Raw genomic sequence first — 19,720 nt, 5'->3', positions numbered from 1 at the left:
AGTTATTTGTAGTGAGGTGGATGGACCTAGAGTCTGTCATACAGAGTGAAGTAAGTCAGAAAGAGAAAAACAAATACCATATGCTAACACATATATATGGAATCTAAAAATTAAAAAAAAATGGTTCTGACGAACCTAGGGGCAGGACAGGAATAAAGATGCAGACATAGAGAACGGACTTGAGGACATGGCAAGGGGGAAGGGTAAGCTGGGAGGAAGTGAGAGAGTGGCATGGACATATATACACTACCAAATGTAAAACAGATAGCTAGGGGAAGCAGCCACATAGCACAAGGAGATCAGCTCGGTGCTTTGTGACCATCTAGAGGGGTGGGATAGGGAGGGTGGGATGGAGATGCAAGAGGGAGGAGATATGGGGATATATGTATAGCTGATTAACTTTGTTATAGAGCAGAAAATAGCACACCATTGTAAAGCAATTATACTCCAATAAAGATGTTAAAAAAAAGGATGATATCCTTATAAATCAGAAGGCTCTTGAACAGGCTGAAAGGTAAGGTATTTTCCACACAAATGAGAAATTAAAAATAGATATTCAAACAAGGCTTCTTTAGTCATCTCGACACCAATTAGTGATACACTGCTTAATTTACATATAAGCTGAGTTTGGGGAAGTATAACTGTATCTTGCTTAGCATTAGGTTTTTTATTTCTTTGGGAAAATGGGAGTTTTTACATATCTTCGGGCAATTGGCTGCGCAGATGGAAAACAGTGCCCCAGATGCGAGCTTGCTATGTGCCCTACCGGAAAGGAAGGGAGCAACAAAAGTCAGCCTCAACCCCACAGAAGGCCCAAACTGGGGTCCCCAGTCATGTTTGGTTTTATCCAGACATGGCTTATCCAAACAAGCTCAGAGGCCAAGGCTGGATCCAAAAGTCTTCTCAATGTAAACAAAATCTTTTATCAGTTTTTACCTTTCAGAGGGCACCACCAACTTAGTGACAGAAGCTAGACAGATCTGTACAGAGTAGAGTTTCTTTTCCTTTATTTTAGGTTTTCCTCTCTTAAGTACTCATATTCTACATTCCAGGGTTCAGTGACCAAGAACATTTGCACAACATCAGGAACCCTGATCAGATACTCTTCCCACCTTGCCTTCCCTATTCTGGACCTGCCATACCTACTCTCCTTCCTATCTGCCTAATGTAAGTCACATCTCAGCTAGTACTCTCAGTGGTCCTTGATGACCACCTGATGACAGCTAGACCTGCACCCTTCTGCAGGTCAGCATCACTCAGTGCCCACTCAGGAGAGTTCACATGACCCCATCTTACCTACCCCTTCTTGGTCTACTCCACATCTCAGTGAAACCAACCTGAAATCTCATACCTGGGAAGGGGTTGGTGCACCTTCCAAGCCCAGAGTTTCCTGTGCTCTGTGACCTCCAGATTATGGATAAAGATGTTAAAAAAGTAACTCTCCTGACACCAGTAAGGCTCCCAATGGCTCATCCCTATCCTCATGTTTCTTTCAGCCAGCTTTCTACACATGCCAAGACATCATCCCCCACTCTCACTGAAATGAATTTTTAAAAAACATTCTCCACGTGAAATGTTGTCAGTGTCACCAGCTTGAGCCCCGCAGCTGCTTATGATACGTAGGGACATCCAGAGTCTGATTCCTTCCTTCCCTCCTTCCCTCAATCCCCTTTCCCTTTCTTCCCTCAATGATTTTTTATGTGCTGGGAACTGTTACAGCTCTTATTTAATTAATTTTTAAAGTAAAAAAATCTTAACATGATGCCATACTCTTTGTTTCAAGTTCTTTGTCTTTTGTTTTAGTTGTGTAAGAAATAAAGTATTACCACTAGAGGTGAAGCCCCCATTTTCTTCCTGCATCCCAACCTCCACTTCTCTTCCAGAGGTGATTGGAAGTTGGTGTGTATCCTTTCTGTTCACGTTGTTACATCTTTATAACTTCTGTATATATATATTTTAAAGAGTTTATAGTATTATTTCCTTTACTTTTTTTTTTTTCAATTTGGCTGCACCAGGTCTTAGTTGCGGCACACAGGATCTTTGTTGCCGCGTGCAAGATCTTTGTTGCGGCATGTGGGATCTTCATTGCGGCATGAGGGATCTTTTAGTTGCAGCATGCAGGCTCTTAGCTGCGGCATGTGGGATCTAGTTCCCTGACCAGGGATCGAACCCAGGCCCCCTGAATTGGGAGTGCGGGGTCTTAACCAATGGACCACCAGGGCAGTCCCTCCCTTACTTTTAAACTTTGCATTATGTCATACCGTACATTACCATTCAACATGTTTTTCCTTTCATCAGTACATTCTCAAGATTTATTCATGTTGATGTACATAGACCTAGTCAATAATTTTAACTGCTTTATATTAATCTATTATACAAAATAGCTCAGGTTTTAAACTCATTTTCCTATTGATGGACACACAGGTTGTTTCCCTTTTTTATCACCACTAATTGTGCTGCAATACAGACCCTGATATGTCTCCTTATGCATACATTCAATACCTCAAGGGCTTATAACTAGGTTTGGGATGGCTGGTTCAAAAACAGTGCATATATTCAATTTTCAGTAGCTATTACCTTCCAAAACACAATTGGCTGTTCTCATTTGTACTCTGACTTACAGAGTGACTTCTTGTCTCCCCAATATGCCTCAAAGAATTGTAAGATTTTTTTAAAATTTTGACAATATGATGGTCATGAAATATTTCATTGTTTTAATTTTGAGTTCCCTAATTATTGGTGAGTTGAGCATCTTTTCACATGCGTATTGGTCACTAAAGCACCTTCTTCAGACAACTGTTTATATCTTTTGCCATTTTTTTCTATGGCATTTCTTTATTTCATTTTTCTAATTTATTCTGGATACAAATCTGGTCATTTATGGAGGCTTAAAAATCCTTTCTGAAATGGGCTTGCATTTTAACCTTAGTTTTGGTGACTTTTGTTCTTATGAACTTTACATTTTATTTTGGTCTAATTTATCAATTATTTCTTTTAAATATGCTTTCTGGATACTTCTGCTTTAAGAATATCAAGATAGGGTCCTCTATTTTCTATTAAAAGTCTTAAGGTTTTACTTTCCTTATTTTGGCCTTTAATTCATGTTGACTATATTATTGTATATGAAGTAAAGTAGAGGTTCACTTTTCTTTTTTCAAGACAAGTCAATTTTCAAGGAAAAGAACTAAGCAAAGCACTTCCACCTCAAGTAATGTTGGGCTAGGTCCCAGTAACCCTACCATAAAAGGCAATTAGAAAATCTGGAAAATAAAAATAAAACCTGCTTGAAAGCACCAAAGAGCTCCACCATGATAGTAAAGAATTAGCAGGATAGAAAGAAAAAAAAGAATTACCAAGATAGGATCTGGGAAAGGATGGAGACCCTGGGAGTAGAGCATACATTTGGGACCACTTTCCTCCAGGAGGCATTTGCCAGTTCTGAGGTGGAAAAACTGTAAAGCCAAGAGATTAAGCTATAATTTTGACAGCTTGAATGTGAGAGGGATTTGTGTTCAGGCCTGCCAAGTAAGGAGAAGACTAGCGAGCCTCCATCACTTTGGGATGGGACCACAAAAGTCTATATCCTGGGCATAAGTATGAACCATACGTAGGCTCTTTCAAGGATTTCAACCTAACTACAAATTCTCTCAAGTAGTAGTCCTGGATGAAATTTTATTATTTTATTAAAGTAGTCCTGGATGGCTAATGTCCCAATCTACATGGCAGAAGCAAAAACACGATCCTAGGCCTCAAAACTTTCTGTGAACAATATTGTACACACAATGTCCAAATCACAATAAAAATTAAGCAGACCACAAGAAAACAAGACAACATGAATGAAAATCAACAGAAATAATAGTAAAGAGAAAAAGACACATGGGGGCTCCAGACATTGAAGCTATCAGACAGACTTTAAAATAACTATACTTACTATGTTCAAGAAGATGAAAGATAAGATTTGTGAATTTCAGCAGTGATCTGACAATGAAAAGAAAAAATATTCAAGAATTGAAAAATAAAATAACCCAAACTAAGAATCCAGTGAGTGGATTATTTAGCCTATACACAGATAGAGAATTAAGGAACTGGAAAATAAAGCAGAAGAAAATATTCAGACTTAATCATGAAGAGATAACAGGTTGAAAAAATTTGAGAGAGGGTAAAAGATATAGATGACAGAAGAATGGTCTAACACACCAGTAACTGAAGTCCAAGAAGAAAGGAGAATGTAATAATGACTGAGAATTTATCAGAATTGTTGAAAAACATCAATCCATCAACTCAGGAAGCCCTATGACAATGACAATAAGTACAAAGAATCCATACCTAAAACTATCATAATGAAACTATTAAACAAAAGAGAAAGAGAAAAAATTTAAACTGGACAGAGAAGAAAGACAGATTGCCTTTAAAGAAGCAACAGTTAGACTGATAGATGACTTCTCAACAGAAACAATGAAGCCAAAAGACAGGGAGATAATACCTTCAAAATGCTAAAAGAAAATGACTGCCAAGCTAGAAGTCTATATCCAGTACATGGGCCTTCAAAAATGAAGGTGAAATAGAACATTTTCATACAAAAAAAAAGAAGAAGAAGAAAATATTTAATGCCAGTAGAGTTTCACTAAAGGAAATAGTAAAGAATGTTTTTCAGACAAAAGGAAATAGTCCCAGATGAAGACAGAAAGGAATAAAGAGTAATATACATGTGGGTAAATCAAATGAATATTGGCTATATCAAACATAATAATAATGTATTGTGGGGATTACATTATATAGAGAATAGAAATATTGGGCAACCATGGCATTTAAGCCAGTAAGGGGGTAAAAAGAGTTTAAAAACGATCATTCTTGCATTTTTCTGGGAGGAGATAAAGGGATTGATTAATATTAGTATTATATAAGTCAAGTACACGTGTTGTAACAGTAAAGGATACACACTAAAAAAAAGTGTTTCAAAGAGTGTATAACAGGCTAACTGAGGAAATGGAATTATAGAAAATACTTGATTAATCCAAAAGAAGGCAGGAAAGAAAAGGGGGAACACATATCCCAGGAATGCAAGGATTCTTCAATATACTCAAATCAATCAATGTGATAAACCACATTAACAAATTGAAGGAGAAAAACCAAATGATCATCTCAATAGATGCAGAAAAGGCTTTTGACAAAATTCAACACCCATTTATGATAAAAACCCTCCAGAAAGTGGGCATAGAGGGAACCTACCTCAACATAATAAAGGCCATATATGACAAACCCACAGCAAACATAATTCTCAATGGTGAAAAACTGAAAGCATTTCCTCTAAGATCAGGAACAAGACAACGTTGTCCATTCTTGCCACTATAATTCAACATAGCTTTGGCAGTCCTAGCCACGGCAATCAGAGAAGAAAAAGAAATAAAAAGAATACAAATTGGAAAAGAAGAAGTAAAACTGTCACTGTTTGCAGATGACATGATACTATACATAGAGAATCCTAAAGATGCCACCAGAAAACTACGAGAGCTAATCAATGAATTTGGTAAAGTTGCATTTTGATAAAGGAGGCAAGAATATACAATGGAGAAAAGACAGCCTCTTCAATAAGTGGTGCTGGGAAAACTGGACAGCTACATGTAAAAGAATGAAATTAGAACACTCCCTAACACCATACACAAAAAAGAAGGTGTGGTTTTATTTGTATTTACCCTGCCTGGAGTTTTCAGTCTTCATGAATCTATGGCTTGATGTCTTTTAAACAAATTCTTAGCTATTATTATCTCTTTAAATATTATTTCTGTCACATTCTCTCACTCCTCTTTTTGGAATCTAATTATATATATGTTGAACTTTCTCAATATATCCATATATATCTTATCCTTTCTTCTGTATTTCCCCTTCTCCCTTTAGTTCATTCTGGGCATTTGTTTTCCTGGTTTACCTTCTAGTATCTTGCTATTCAGATGTAACATTGGCATCACCTGGGAGCTTGTCTGAAATGCAGAATTTCAACCCCAACAAGGCCTACTGAATCACTGATAAAGGAACATTGAGATCTCCAACTATAACTGAGATTTTTCTATGTCTTCATGCAGTTGTATCAGTTTTTGCTTCATATGTTTTGAAGCTTTGTTATTGGGTACATAAACATTTAGCATAGTTAATTCTTCTTGTCTAAATGACTATTTCATCATTATGAAATAATAATCCCTGTTATTATTTTTTTCTCTGAAATCTATTTGGTCTGATATTAACACTGCCAACCCAACTTTCTTTGAACTAGTGTTAGCATAGCATATCTTTTCTCATTCTTTCACTTTTAACTCATCTGTGTCTTTGTATTTGAAGTGTGTTTCTAGTAAATAACATATATTTGGGTCTTGCTTTTTTCTCCACTCTGAGAGTCTCTGCCTTTTCATTGAGTTATTTAGACCATTTACATTTAATGTATTGTTGATATGGTTAGATTTAAGTTTATCATCTCATTACTTGTTTTCTATTTGTTCCTTCTGTTCTTTGTTCCCCTTTCCCTCTTTCTGTCTTCTTTTTGAAATAATTAAATGTTTTTATGATTCCATTTTATCTCCTCCGCTGGCTTATTATACAAAACTCTTTGTTTTGTTATTTTATTGTTGCTCTAGGATTTATATATATATATATTTAACAATCTGCCTTCAAATGATATTGTGCCATTTCATATATAGTATAAGAATCTTATAATAGTATACTCCCATTTCTCCCATCAAGACCTTTATGATGCTGTCATACATTTAGTGTTAGTTTACATAACTCTATAACCTTGCTTGTCTGACTCTGCTATGTATTGTTTCTTCAGGCTCTTTCTTATGATGTCTTCCTTTTGTGTATATTTTGAGTATGTTTTTGTTTGTTCAATTTTACTGTGTGCTCATATTTTTCTAGAACATCATCTAGGAAAATTCTTTGAGCTCCTGAGGAAGGTGGGTTCCTACAGAGGGAGACTTTTCCCTTCTTTCTGTCTATTGTTCTGGAGTACTACCAGAATGGGAACGTTCTACACTAAAACTTCAGTAAATCTCAGGTTGAGATTTTTTCAGACCATCTAGGTAGTGTGAATTTTGGGTGCAAACTTGTATAAAGATTTGACTTGTTTGTGGTTACAAATATTCAGGAGAGATTGCTTCCCATACTATTTTATCACTATATTTCAAGATTGGTAATTTTCCATGAAATTCCCTGGGGTAGGAGGGTGGGTTTATTTCTAGTCTGACCTTGCTTTAAGGGTGTAATCTCTGAGGTCTCAGTTTTATGATGGAGGTCTCCTATTAGACTTCCAATTTTGGATGGGCCCCAAGCTGTGTCCTGCACTCCACAGCCAAAAAGGAAATAAAAATCAATATTTAAGTTCATCTTATTTAGCAAATGCCCTCAACATAAAGGGAAAGAATCTGTGTTTCCCTTTCTGAGTTTCTCTCTTTACTTGGTTTTTGGTTTGAGTGCTTCTTACTTTCTTGCCAGCTCATTGATTCAGTTAAAATTTTATATGAAAATTGTTTTAATCTAGCATTTCTAGTTGTTTTCAGTAGGAAGGTTGCCCAGGGTATCTCATCCATTGCACTGTTAATCATGGACATCCTCTAGAGTGATATTTCTGAAACAGCAACCTGATCATTTCACTTTACTCCTTAACCATCTTTAATGGCTTCCCACTGTTTTCACAATCACATGGAAACTCCTTAGCTTGATACCCAAAGACTTTCTGATCTGCACCTCTCTGGCCTTAATGTCTGCATAGCATTCTCACATCTCCTTGTTTTTTGTGTGTAATCTCTCCTCTCAGCTAAGGCACCGGTTTTCCAGGAAGCCACCCACAATTCAGTCTGGGTACATGCTCTTAGTCTGTTCACACACGCAACAATGCTTACCCTCGCTGCACTGTAAATCATCTGTTTGTTAGATCAGTCCTGACAGAAACCACAGAATATATTTTTCTAGCATAGACTTTAGCCCATAATAGGTATTCAACAGGTGTTTCTTGAATGAATGAACAAACCATTATTGCTATGGTTCAGAAGTTACAGAGTGTTAGAATGGACAAAGAAGACTTCATAAAGGATAGGAGATTTTAGCCAGAATACATCATAAGATTTGAACTTAGAAAAGATTTAGATGACCTAAATCTGATACTAATTTTCAAAAAAGTTCAAAGTCTTAAAATTTCTCACACTTCCCCGCAGGTGCTGGCCCGGCTGGGGGTCGCCGGCCAGTGGCGCTTCGAGGACGTGCTGGGACTGGAAGAGGAGTCTCTGGGCTCGGTGCCGGCGCCTGCCTGCGCGCTGCTGCTGCTCTTTCCTCTCACGGCCCAGGTCGCCGGCCAGTGGCGCTTCGAGGACGTGCTGGGACTGGAAGAGGAGTCTCTGGGCTCGGTGCCAGTGCCTGCCAGCACCTGCCTGCGTGCTGCTGCTGCTCTTTCCTCTCACGGCCCAGCATGAGAACTTCAGGAAGAAACAGATTGAAGAGCTGAAGGGACAAGAAGTAAGTCCTAAGGTGTACTTCACGAAGCAGACCATTGGCAACTCCTCTGGAACCATCGGACTCATTCATGCAGTGGCCAATAATCAGGACAAACTGGAGTTCGAGGATGGGTCAGTTCTGAAACAGTTTCTTTCTGAAACAGAGAAGTTGTCCCCTGAAGACAGAGCAAAATGCTTTGAAAAGAATAAGGCCATCCAGGCAGCCCATGATGCCGTGGCACAGGAAGGCCAATGTCGGGTAGATGACAAAGTGAACTTTCATTTTATTCTGTTTAACGACGTGGATGGCCACCTCTATGAACTTGATGGACGGATGCTTTTTCCGGTGAACCATGGCACCAGTTCAGAGGGCTCACTGCTGTAGGACGCCGCCAAGGTCTGCAGAGAAGTCACTGAGCATGAGCAAGGGTAGGTCCGCTTCTCCGCCGTGGCCCTCTGCAAGGCAGCCTAATGCCTCGTGGCAGGGGGCACTTCGCTTTCTCCCCCCTTCCCTTCATCGTGAAAGTATATCCCTAACTATGTGGTCTAAATGCTTCAGTACCTGTAGAGCACAGCTGTTCTCCTTCGGTTCCGCAGATATGCACTTACCCGCAACTTTGCCCACGCACTAGCAGAGCTCCATCAAGCAAGTTTGGTGTCACCTTCTGATGGCAAAGCATTCCCCTCATTGTATGTCTTATACCTCAATATCTAATGCTTTAATGGCTACTTTGGTTTGTGCCTGTAAGCTAAGGCCTTGGATGTGGTTTGTCCTTAAAAGGAATAAAGTTTTTCTGCTGATAAAAAAAAAATTTCTCACAAATCATGTATTCTGAAACATTTCTGCAGAAAAACTTAAGGCAGTGAAATTGAAAAAGCATTGTCTTCACAGGCTTGCATCTTTCTAACAAAATTGTGAACAGCACAGACTTGCCCATTTCTGACTTGCTTAGAAAAACAACACATGGCAGGTCAGGTCTCATGGAGCAGTGCAAAATGAAGGAAGAATTTGCTGTTGGGAGATGGGATGGAATTGGGGAAGGAGGAGGCGATATGGTCCTTTTTTATAAACATGATGATGATTTGTGCTAGAGTTGACCTAAATATAATTTAGTCAGTAGCATCAATCTTTACTAATACTGGTTATAAAGAATGATTCTTACTTTTTCTCCTCCCTTACAGAACTGCCTACCAGCTGCATTTTCATCCTCCACAATAACGAAAACAGTCCGATTTGAAATATAAACCCAAGAAAGACGAAAATTCCAACCGAGACAAGAAATAATATGCAAAGACATTCATTTTCACTGTTATTGTTCCAGCTGTTATACTGTTAATTGATACAACCTATTTATTCATAAATAAATATATTCATAGCAAATATATGGATAATCAAACCTAATGTAACCATCTGTCTAAAGATTTAAATTCCTTCAACCTTAGAAAATTCTTAAATGCAATTATTATTCAGTGGCTGGAAAGAATCTTTCTTAACTTACAGTACTTTCTGCATTTTGGTGAAGGTAAAATTTCTTAATTTGGTAACTTGGGGTGGATTAGTATGTTTTCATGCTATACAGTTGAAGGGTCAAAATTAATTAAGGATACATGATACCATTCTCTTATTGTGCTAATACATTTATCTGGTGGCCATTAGAATGTCCCCCAAAAGCTCCATACATTTGATGGCATTTAAAATTTTGTATATTAAAATTTCTATACTGCTACTCACTAAAAACCAAGAACAAATAAAGCAACTTCAACATCCAAGAGATGAACATTATAAAATGGTGTGATCAAAGCTAAATGATGCTGAATCACAGCTATCCACTCTGTATGCCAATCTCCTCGAGACATCTGGCAGTTCGACCCCTGCCAGTTGCCAAGGCTATATTTAAATGGAGGCTGCTTTAAAATGGATTTCTGCATCACAAGTAGGTGCCCACTTCCCAGCCAATACTTCATGCCACCCTAGGCTTTTCAGAGGACACATGACCCATGAAGGCAAGGATAAGACAACTGTTCTCCAGAGGGCATCCTAAGATGCAGAGAGAGGCTCGGTTCCCTGCTCCTGGCAAGGCCCACATGCCAGCCGGTCACTCTGGAGTCTGTAGCAATAAAACTTTACTATATCTGCAGTCCCAGTGGAGTATCAGTATAAGCCTTGTTTTCTCTCTTTCATATCTAGAAATTAAAGAAACTCACAACATAATGCAGGCAACCAAACTTAACTTTTATTAGTTACTTTAGTATAACTGATCAACCATGGTGTTTCACCTCTCTGAGTCATAGTTCCCTCATCTATAAAATCAGAATCTGCTCATTGGCTTCACAGAGTTGTTGTAAGGAAAGTTCATGAAGAGCTGTCCACATCACAATTTCCCTAACTAAACAGCAGATTCTGGGGACAGGGACCCCCTTGGGCTTGGCATGTTGTAAAAACTGATAAATATAGGAAATGTTAGTTAAATATTCTAGTTATCTTTTGCTGCCTAACAAATTACCCTGAAACTTAGGAGGTTAAAAACAACAAACATTTATTATCTCATACAGGTTCTGAGGATCAGAAATCTGGAAGCAGCTTAGCTGGGTGGTTCTAGCTCAGGGTCTCATGAAGTTATAATCAACCTGTTACCCAGGGTTTCCGTCTTCACAAGCCTTGACCAGGGTTGGAGAATCCACTTCCAAGCTCACTCATATGCGTGTTGTTTGGCCTCAGTTTCTCACTGGCTATTGGTTGGAGGCTTCAATTCCTTTCTGCACAGTGCTCTCCTTAGTACTGCCCACAGCATGGCAACTGGCTTGCCTCAGAGAAAGCAAGGGAGAGCCCCCAAGGTGGAACCCACAGTGTCTTTTATTATCTAATCTTAGAAGTAACACACCTTCACTTCTGCCATATGTTATTGGTCACAGAGACCAATCCTGGTACAATATGAGAGGAGACTACATCAGGGTATGAATTTGGGGAGGTAGGGATCATTGGAGACCATCTTTGGAGGCTGGCTGCCACATCAAAGGAATGAATAAAGATATCCTTTAGGAAACTTCTGTGCTCTGTTTATCATGAGGAGGGTTGCCCTTAAATACTCATGGCCTCTTATCCCAACTTTTACTACTTGCCTCAGCTGGAAATGGGGTACAATGGTGGATGACTACCAATGGTCCATATTTCTTCACTGGATGGAGTTAATCTATTTAGATTTATGAGTAGAAATGTCCTCTTCCATTTGAACTAGTTCATGGCAGAAATCCTGGCTAAGTGAATACACTCTGCAGACCCAAACTTGCCTTTAGATGAACAGTTCCAAGGTTTAAACTATCTGCAGGGAATCAGAGAATCCACCTGGCCAGGATTTCAGGCCACTTGTTTCAATATATCAGTGCTATAACAGAGGTTATATTCAATCTCCAACCATCTGATTCTCACTTCTCTTCTTGGTTGGTTTGAACTCAGGCAGGGAAAAGGGCATCCTTTGTCTGCAACTCGGACCTCAACAAGAAGAAACGCCATACCAGAAATGAGGAAATGTCATCTAATGGCACTGGGATATTTTATATAATTACAATTGAATAGGATTGATCATCAGTTTAGGAATTTTATTTGTTGATTTTCCTCACTGAGATAGAGGGAAATTTTAATTTAGTAATTAGGTTACTTTTTTCTCCCTGGAAGTTTAAATCCTTAATGTTCTTTATCTTTGTAGGGGTGTTTACTCCCTACAGAATGCTAAATCAGAAATTTAGCTGTGGCCTTGTAATACATTCAGGGTTTTAGTTATTTGCACTCAAATTGCAATGGCATAGCCACAAGATGCTAAAGGATTGCAAGAAGGTTCAGTCACCTGTTTTTACATACAACTGGACTCCAGCTGAGCCTACTTTTGTAATCTGATTCTTGAGTTCTTGTGAGATTTCCATGTAATTTTTCAATTTTAAGACACATTTCCCCTACATTTTAATGTTTTAGGGATCAAGATGTCAAAAGAAACTTACCAGTGCTTTCTTTTGTAATTATAGGTATGATGCCTTCTAAAATTAGCGGTGTTTTGGAATCAAAGAAATGTAAATTTATTGCATCTGGGCTTATGGAAATCTTCCAGCTTGACCTATATATTAGGTGAAAGTTGTTCAACAACAACTTTTGGTATCCTTTTCCTGATAGTTTTTTTTTCTTTTTCTTCCTGCGGTACGCGGGCCTCTCATTGTTGTGGCCTCTCCCGTTGCGGAGCACAGGCTCCGGACGCGCAGGCTCAGAGGCCATGGCTCACGGGCCCAGCCGCTCTGTGGCATGTGGGATCTTCCCGGACCGGGGCACGAACCCGTGTCCCCTGCATCAGCAGGCGGACTCTCAACCACTGTGCCACCAGGGAAGCCCTCCAGATAGTTTTTGATATGTAATTTGCCTGTGTCTCCTGGCAATATTGACTGGCTTTGATTTCTTGGGAGATCTGGAGAATACTAAACCAGTGACATGGTATCTGGATATGCCATTCTCACTGACATTAGTGGTGACTTCACCAGAGGACACATGATATCCTTTGTTCCTAGCTGTCCTGAATTCCTGCCGGGGCTACCTAAGGAGTAAACCCTTTATTTGTGCCTCTGAGCTCTGGAAATTGATGTTGATGTAATTCTTCCTAAGTGAGGTAGGACCAGGTCCGCAGGGAGGCAGGAGAGGAAGGAAGTTGCCTATCTAAATGCTAGAAACACAGCCTGGAGAAAGGGTCCTTGACTAGAATGGTGGAATATGCTTAATACTGGTCTAAGAAAAAGGGAAAGCAGCAGTGAGGGGAAAAAAAGAGTGGAAAATGACAAGTTGCAGCCCTTAGGAATTAAGTGTATGTTTGTATATGGAAATTGGAGATGATGTGGAAGCAAGCAGCTAACATTCTCAACTACACTAAACATTTCTTTACTATACCAATACAAAAAAAAGAGTAAAGAATAAGATTTGGGGGGAAGATAAGATTGATCCTGTAAGAATAGAATTCATGGCTTAATGTTGTTGGCTAGGACATTAATTTGAAAGTATTTGTATTCAAAAGAATTTCTGTGTTGGATTTATCTATAAACCCAAGCAGAGGTGAAGGTGAATGTAAATCAGAGACACAGAGTTGGCTGTAAGTCATAACATGACCCGTGGCAAGGAAGAGGATCCATAAGTGATAAAAACTGTACTACCCAAACCAGGAAAGGGCACAACCTTTACCTCAGGGTAAACATTCTCACAGCAATTTTCAGAAGCCCTAATTTAGAGGCCCAAAGTAAGGATAGTGCAGTTACATTGTTGCATGTATAAAATGATTCCTTATGTAGTCCCTGTAGCTTCATGCTATTACTACATAATCATATAGCATAAAGAGAACACCCACTCCATTTTTGGGGGTGTCACCCACCCCTAAAATAAAGGTTGACTCTTAGCAGCCATGTTTGTACCACATGACCAGGCTCTCTGGCCATAGCCAGCTGGACCAGGGTGGAGAAGTATCCAGTTGAACCAATCTGATGCTGAGAATGAGGAACTAGTTCTGCCCGGACTATTGGATGACAGGACATGAACCTGGAACCTTGGGTGTGTCTATCACAGCCTCTGAGGCAGAGAAGGAAGAATGAAGCCAACTCCCCAGGAGAAGTGGAGGTAAAGGACCTGGAGAGAGGGAGAGAACATGGGTGCAAAAGGTCCTGGTGGATCCTGGTTCCAGTTCTTCCTGAGAACTGAAACTCAGCTACATGTCCTACCTCTGGACTCTGTTAAAGGGCCTTCTATTTCACAATGAACATAGTCCCCTCTGTTTACTTCTGCTAGCTTGAACTTTATAACTTGACACTTAAGAGTCTTAATCAAGATAGGCCCATAGATTTAATATAACTTAATATACCTCATATTCCTCCCATCTAACTATGAACCACATGGTTCCCTGCCCATGCTTCAGTACAAAGCAGGTCAGAGGGATGAAGGAATGGTAGACATAGTGTTAATATAAAGGTGGGTCTTATTGCAGAGAAAAAGACTAGCTAGGGAGGTTGGGGATGACTATCAAGGAACAGCGTGTTAGTGAGTTCTCTGGATTTTCTTTTTGCCTTAAATATTCCAGACTTGTAGCTAAAGAAGCTGTAACCCAGAAACATCAAACTGCACAGACCCCTGCCCCCCCTACAAAATAAGCCCCAACAAAACTCTGCTCTTTCAAGCCAAAGGACCAGGAAAGAGACAAGAAAGAAAATGTTTAGACAATAACTATTCTACTCCAGCCAAACACCACAGAAAAATTGTGGCCCCACCTGCCTGCAAAGTGTGAGTAGGGTACCTGGACTTCTACCTTCACCAGATTGAAATGAGGTGTAACAAACCCCCTGAGAAGGTGCTGTCAGAGAAGGCTAAAAAGGAGCTGGGATTTCCACCCCCAACCTGTAGTAACAAGGCACTCTCACTCCCCCACAGAGGTGGTGTTAGAGAGCCCTGAAGAAGAGTCAGGGCTTTTACCACTGCCCAGTGGTAAGGAGGCTACCTCACACCTCCTTCTGTGGCATCAGCACAGGCCTAATGGGGAGCCAAAACTCCCACCCCCAACCAGTGGTAATAAGGAGTCTCTCCCCTTCATAGGGGTCAACAGAGGCCAAGCAGGAACCTGGATTTCCACCACTGCCTGGCAGTAATGAGGCAGCACCTCCTCTCCCCTTCTGGAGCACTGTCAAAAGAAACCAGCTAACACAGAAAGTTTAAATAAGATTCATATTCTCATACCATAATACCTAAAATGTCCAAGTTCCAAAATTGAAAATCATTCATCATACCAAGAACCTGGGAAATCTCAATTTGAATGAAAAAAGACAATCCATAGATGCCAACACCAGAATAACAGAGATGTTAGAATTATCTGAAAAATATTTCAAAGCAGCCATTATAAAATGTTTCAACAAGCAATTATGAACAAGCCTGAAACAAATGAAAAAGTTAAAAATCTCAGCAAATAATAAAAGATATAACGAAGAAGCAAATGTAAAACTGAAAAATACAACTGAAAAAGTTTTTTTTAACTCAATGGATAGGATCAACATGGAGAGGTCATTGGAGGAAGGACAGAGGAAAGAATCAGTAAACTTGATGCTTGACCAATAGAAATTACCCAATCTGAGCAACAGAGAGAAAAGATACTTTTAAGAAAATGAACAGAGCCTCAGGAGCCTGTGGGACTATAATAAAAGATTTAACACTCATGTCATCAGAATCCCAGGAGAGGGTGAGGTCAAAAAGTATTCAAGGATTTAATGGTTAAAAATCCCCAGACTTGGCAAAGACATACGCCTATGGATTGAAGAAGCTAAAAAAAAAAAAAAATCCCAACTAGGATAAATCTAAAGAAATCCACATCAAGACACATCACAGTCAAACATCTTAAAGCTAAAGACAAAGAATATGTCTTCAAAGCAGTGAGAGAAAAACAATGCCTTACTTACAAGGAAAAAGCAATCTGAATGACTACAGATTTCTCATCAGAAATCACGGAGGAGTTTCTGTCGTGCCATCAGTTAGCACATTCAGCTGTTAACTGAAAGGTTGGTGGTTCAAGCCCACCCAGGGACACCACCCTGACATAAACCATGGAGGCCAAGAAGGAAGTGGCACAACGTTCAAGTGCTGAAAGAAAAGCACTGTTGACCTAAAATTCTATATGCAGTGAAAATATCCATTAGGAATAAAGTGGAAATCGGGACATTTTCAGATGAAGGAAACTAGAAGAATTTGTTATCAGCAGACTACCTGAAAAGAATGGCTAAAGGAAGTTCTCAAAACAGAAATGAAACTACAAAAGGAGAAATTTTGGAACATCAGGAAAGGAGAAAGAACAATAGAAAGAATAAAAATATGGTTAAATACAATTTTCCTTTACCTCTTAGGTTTTCTAAAGTCTGTTTGACAGTTAAAGGAATTAGACAGGAATACTGTCTAATGTAGTTCTAAACACATATACAGGAAATTCTTAAGACAATTATAAATGGGGGAGGGTAAAGGGACATAAAAGGAGATAAGGTTTCTATACTTCACTTGAACTGGTAAAATGTCAACACCAGTAGACTGTGATAAGTTCTATCTATACCTAGAGCAACCACTAGGAAAGCTATACAAAGAAATACAGTGGAAAACACTATAAATAAATTAAAATGGAATTCTTAAAAAATTCATAGGAAGGCAGGAAAAATAAAACAGAGAAATTAAAAACAGAAGGAATAAACAGAAAACGAAAACTAAAATAGCAGACTTGGGGGAGACCTTCAAGATGGCAGAGGAGTAAGATGTAGAGATCACCTTCCTCCCCACAAATACATCAAAAATACATCTACACATGGAACAACTCCTACAGAACACCTACTGAATACTGGCAGAAAACCTCAGACTTCCCAGAAGGCAAGAAAATCCCCATGTACCTGTGTAGGGCAAAAGAAAAAAGAAAAAACAGAGACAAAAGAACAGGGACAGGACCTGTGCCTCTGGGAGGGAGCTGTGAAGGAGAAAGTTTCCACACACTAGGAAGCCCCTTCACTGGTGGGGACAGGGGGAGGGAAGCTTCAGAGCCACAGAGGAGAGCACAACAACAGGGGTGCAGAGGGCAAAGCGGAGAGATTCCCACACAGAGGATCAGTGCCAACCAGCACTCACCAGCCTGAGACGCTTGTCTGCTCACCCACTGGGGCGGGTGGTGGCTGGGAGCTGAGGCTTGGGCTTCGGAGGTCAGACCCCAGGGAGAGGACTGGGGTTGGCTGCATGAAGACAGCCTGAAGGGGGCTAGTGTTCCACAGCTAGCCAGGAGGGAGTGAAGGAAAAAGTCTGGACCTGCCAGAGAGGAAAGAGACCATTGTTTCAGGGTGCGCGAGGAGAGGGGCTTTCTGCTCCATGTGCCCACAGGTGGCAGAGCCCCGCCTAAGTGAGCTCCAGAGGTGGGCACAAGCAGAGGCTATCATCTCAGACCACAGAGGCAGACACACTGCTACTGCTGCTGCCGCTGCAACCAAGAATCCTGTGTGCAAGTGCAGGTCACTACGCACACCCCCCTGGGAACCTGTGCAAGACGCCACTGCCAGGGTCCCGTGATCCAGGGCCAACTTCCCCAGGAGAACACATGGCGTGCCTCAGGCTACTGCAACGTCACGCTTGCCTCTGCCACTGCAGGCAAGCCCCTCATTCCAATTATGACTACCGTACCCCTTCCTCTCCCCAGCCTGAGTAAGCAAGAGAGTCCTAATCAGCCTCTGCTTTAACCCCCTCCTGTCTGGGCAGGGAACAGACACCTGAGAGCGGCCTACATGCAGAGGTAGGGCCAAAACCAAAGCTGAAACCCAGGAACTGTGCAAACAAAGAAGAGAAAGGGAAATTTCTCTGTGCAGCCTCAGGAGCAGCAGATTAAATCCCCACAATTGGCTTGATAAACCCTGCATCTGTGGAATACCTGAATAGACAATGAATATGCCCAAAATTGAGGTGGTGGACTTTAGGAGCAACAATAGACTTGGGGTTTTCTTTCTGCATTTGATTTGTTTTTGGTTTTATGTTTACTTTAGTTTAGTTTATAGTGCTTGTTTTCATTGGTGGGTTTGTTTATTGGTTTGGTTGCTCTCTTCCTTTATTATTTTTTTTCCATTTATGAGTGTGTGTGTGTGTATATGTTTCTTGTGTGATTTTTGTCTGTTTAGTTTTGCTTTTGGCATTTGTTTTGGGGTTCTGTCTTTCTGTTTGTTTGGTTTTTTTTCTTTCCTTCCTTTTCTTCTGTGCTGTGCAGCTGGCAGGGTCTTGGTGCTCCAGCCGGGTGTTGGGCCTGAGCATCCAAGGTGGGAGAGCTGAGTCCAGGACATTGGACCACCAGAGACCTCCTGGCCCCATTTAATATTAATCGGCGAGAGCTCTCCCAGACATCTCCATCTTAACACTAAGACCCAGGTCCAGCCAATGGCCAGCAAGCTCCAGTGCTGGATGCCCCATGACAAACAACTAGCAAGACAAGAACACAACCCCACCCATTAGCAGAGAGGCTGCCTAAAGTCATACTAAGTTCACAAACACCCCCAAAACACACTACTAGACGTGGCCCTGCCCACCAGAGGGACAAGATCCAGCCCCACCCACCAGAACACAGGCACCAGTCCCCCCCACCAGGAAGCCTACACAAGCCACTGAACCAACCTCGCCCAGTGGGGGCAAACACCAGAAATAAAAGGAACTATGAAACTTCAGCCTGTGAAAAGAAGACCCCAAACACAGTAAGTTAAACAAAATGAGAAGACAGAGAAATATGCAGCAGATGAAGGAGCAAGGTAAAAACCCACAGACCAAACAAGATGAAGGGGAAATAGGAAGTCTACCTGAAAAAGAATTCAGAGTAATTATAGTAAAGATGATCTAAAATCTCAGAAATAGGGTGGAGAAAGTACAAGAAACGTTTAACAAGGACCCAGAAGAACTAAAGAGCAAACAAACAATGATGAACAGCACAATAAATGAAATTAAAAATACTCTAGACGGAATCAATAGCAGAATAATGGAGGCAGAAGAATGGATAAGTAAACTGGAAGATAGAATAGTGAAAATAACTGTTGCAGAGCAGAATAAAGAAAAAAGAATGAAAATTATTGAAGACAGTCTCAGAGACCTCTGGGACAACATTAAATGCACCAACATTCGAATTATAGGGGTCCAAAAAGAAGAAGAGAAAAATAAAGGGTCTGAGAAAATATTTGAAGAGATTATAGTTGAAAAATTCCCTAACATGGGAAAGGAAATAGTCAATCAAGTCCAGGAAGTACGAAGAGTCCCATATAGGATAAATCCAAGGAGAAACACACCAAGACACATATTAATCAAACTACCAAAAATTAAATACAAAGAAAAAATATTAAAAGCAGCGAGGGAAAAGCAACAAATAACATACAAGGGAATCCCTGCATGTTAACACCTGATCTTACAGCAGAAACTCTGTAAGCCAGAAGGGAGTGGCAGGACATTTTTAAAGTAATGAAAGGGAAAAACCTACAAACAACATTACTCTACCCAGCAAGGATCTCATTCCGATTCGATGGAGAAATTAAAAACTTTACAGACGAGCAAAAGCTAAGAGATTTCAGCACCACCAAACCAGCTCTACAACAAATGCTAAAGGAACTTCTCTAGGCGGGAACCACAAGAGAAGGAAAAGACCTATAAAAACAAACTCAAAACAATTAAGAAAATGGTAATAGGAACATACATATTG

At 40.2% G+C, this 19,720-nt stretch overlaps 1 pseudogene; it reads left to right on the top strand.

Moving 5' to 3' along the window:
* The window catches only part of LOC102985886 (ubiquitin carboxyl-terminal hydrolase isozyme L1-like), a 25,656-nt pseudogene extending 16,707 nt beyond the window's left edge, over positions 1–8,949 (top strand).
* The last annotated feature ends 10,771 nt before the right edge of the window (positions 8,950–19,720 follow it).

This window comes from Physeter macrocephalus, chromosome 17 (genome assembly GCF_002837175.3).
Source record: "Physeter macrocephalus isolate SW-GA chromosome 17, ASM283717v5, whole genome shotgun sequence".
In the NCBI taxonomy this organism is placed as follows: domain Eukaryota; kingdom Metazoa; phylum Chordata; class Mammalia; order Artiodactyla; family Physeteridae; genus Physeter; species Physeter macrocephalus.
Note: the sequence above shows the minus strand (reverse complement) of the source record. Positions and strands in the feature narration are given on the sequence as shown.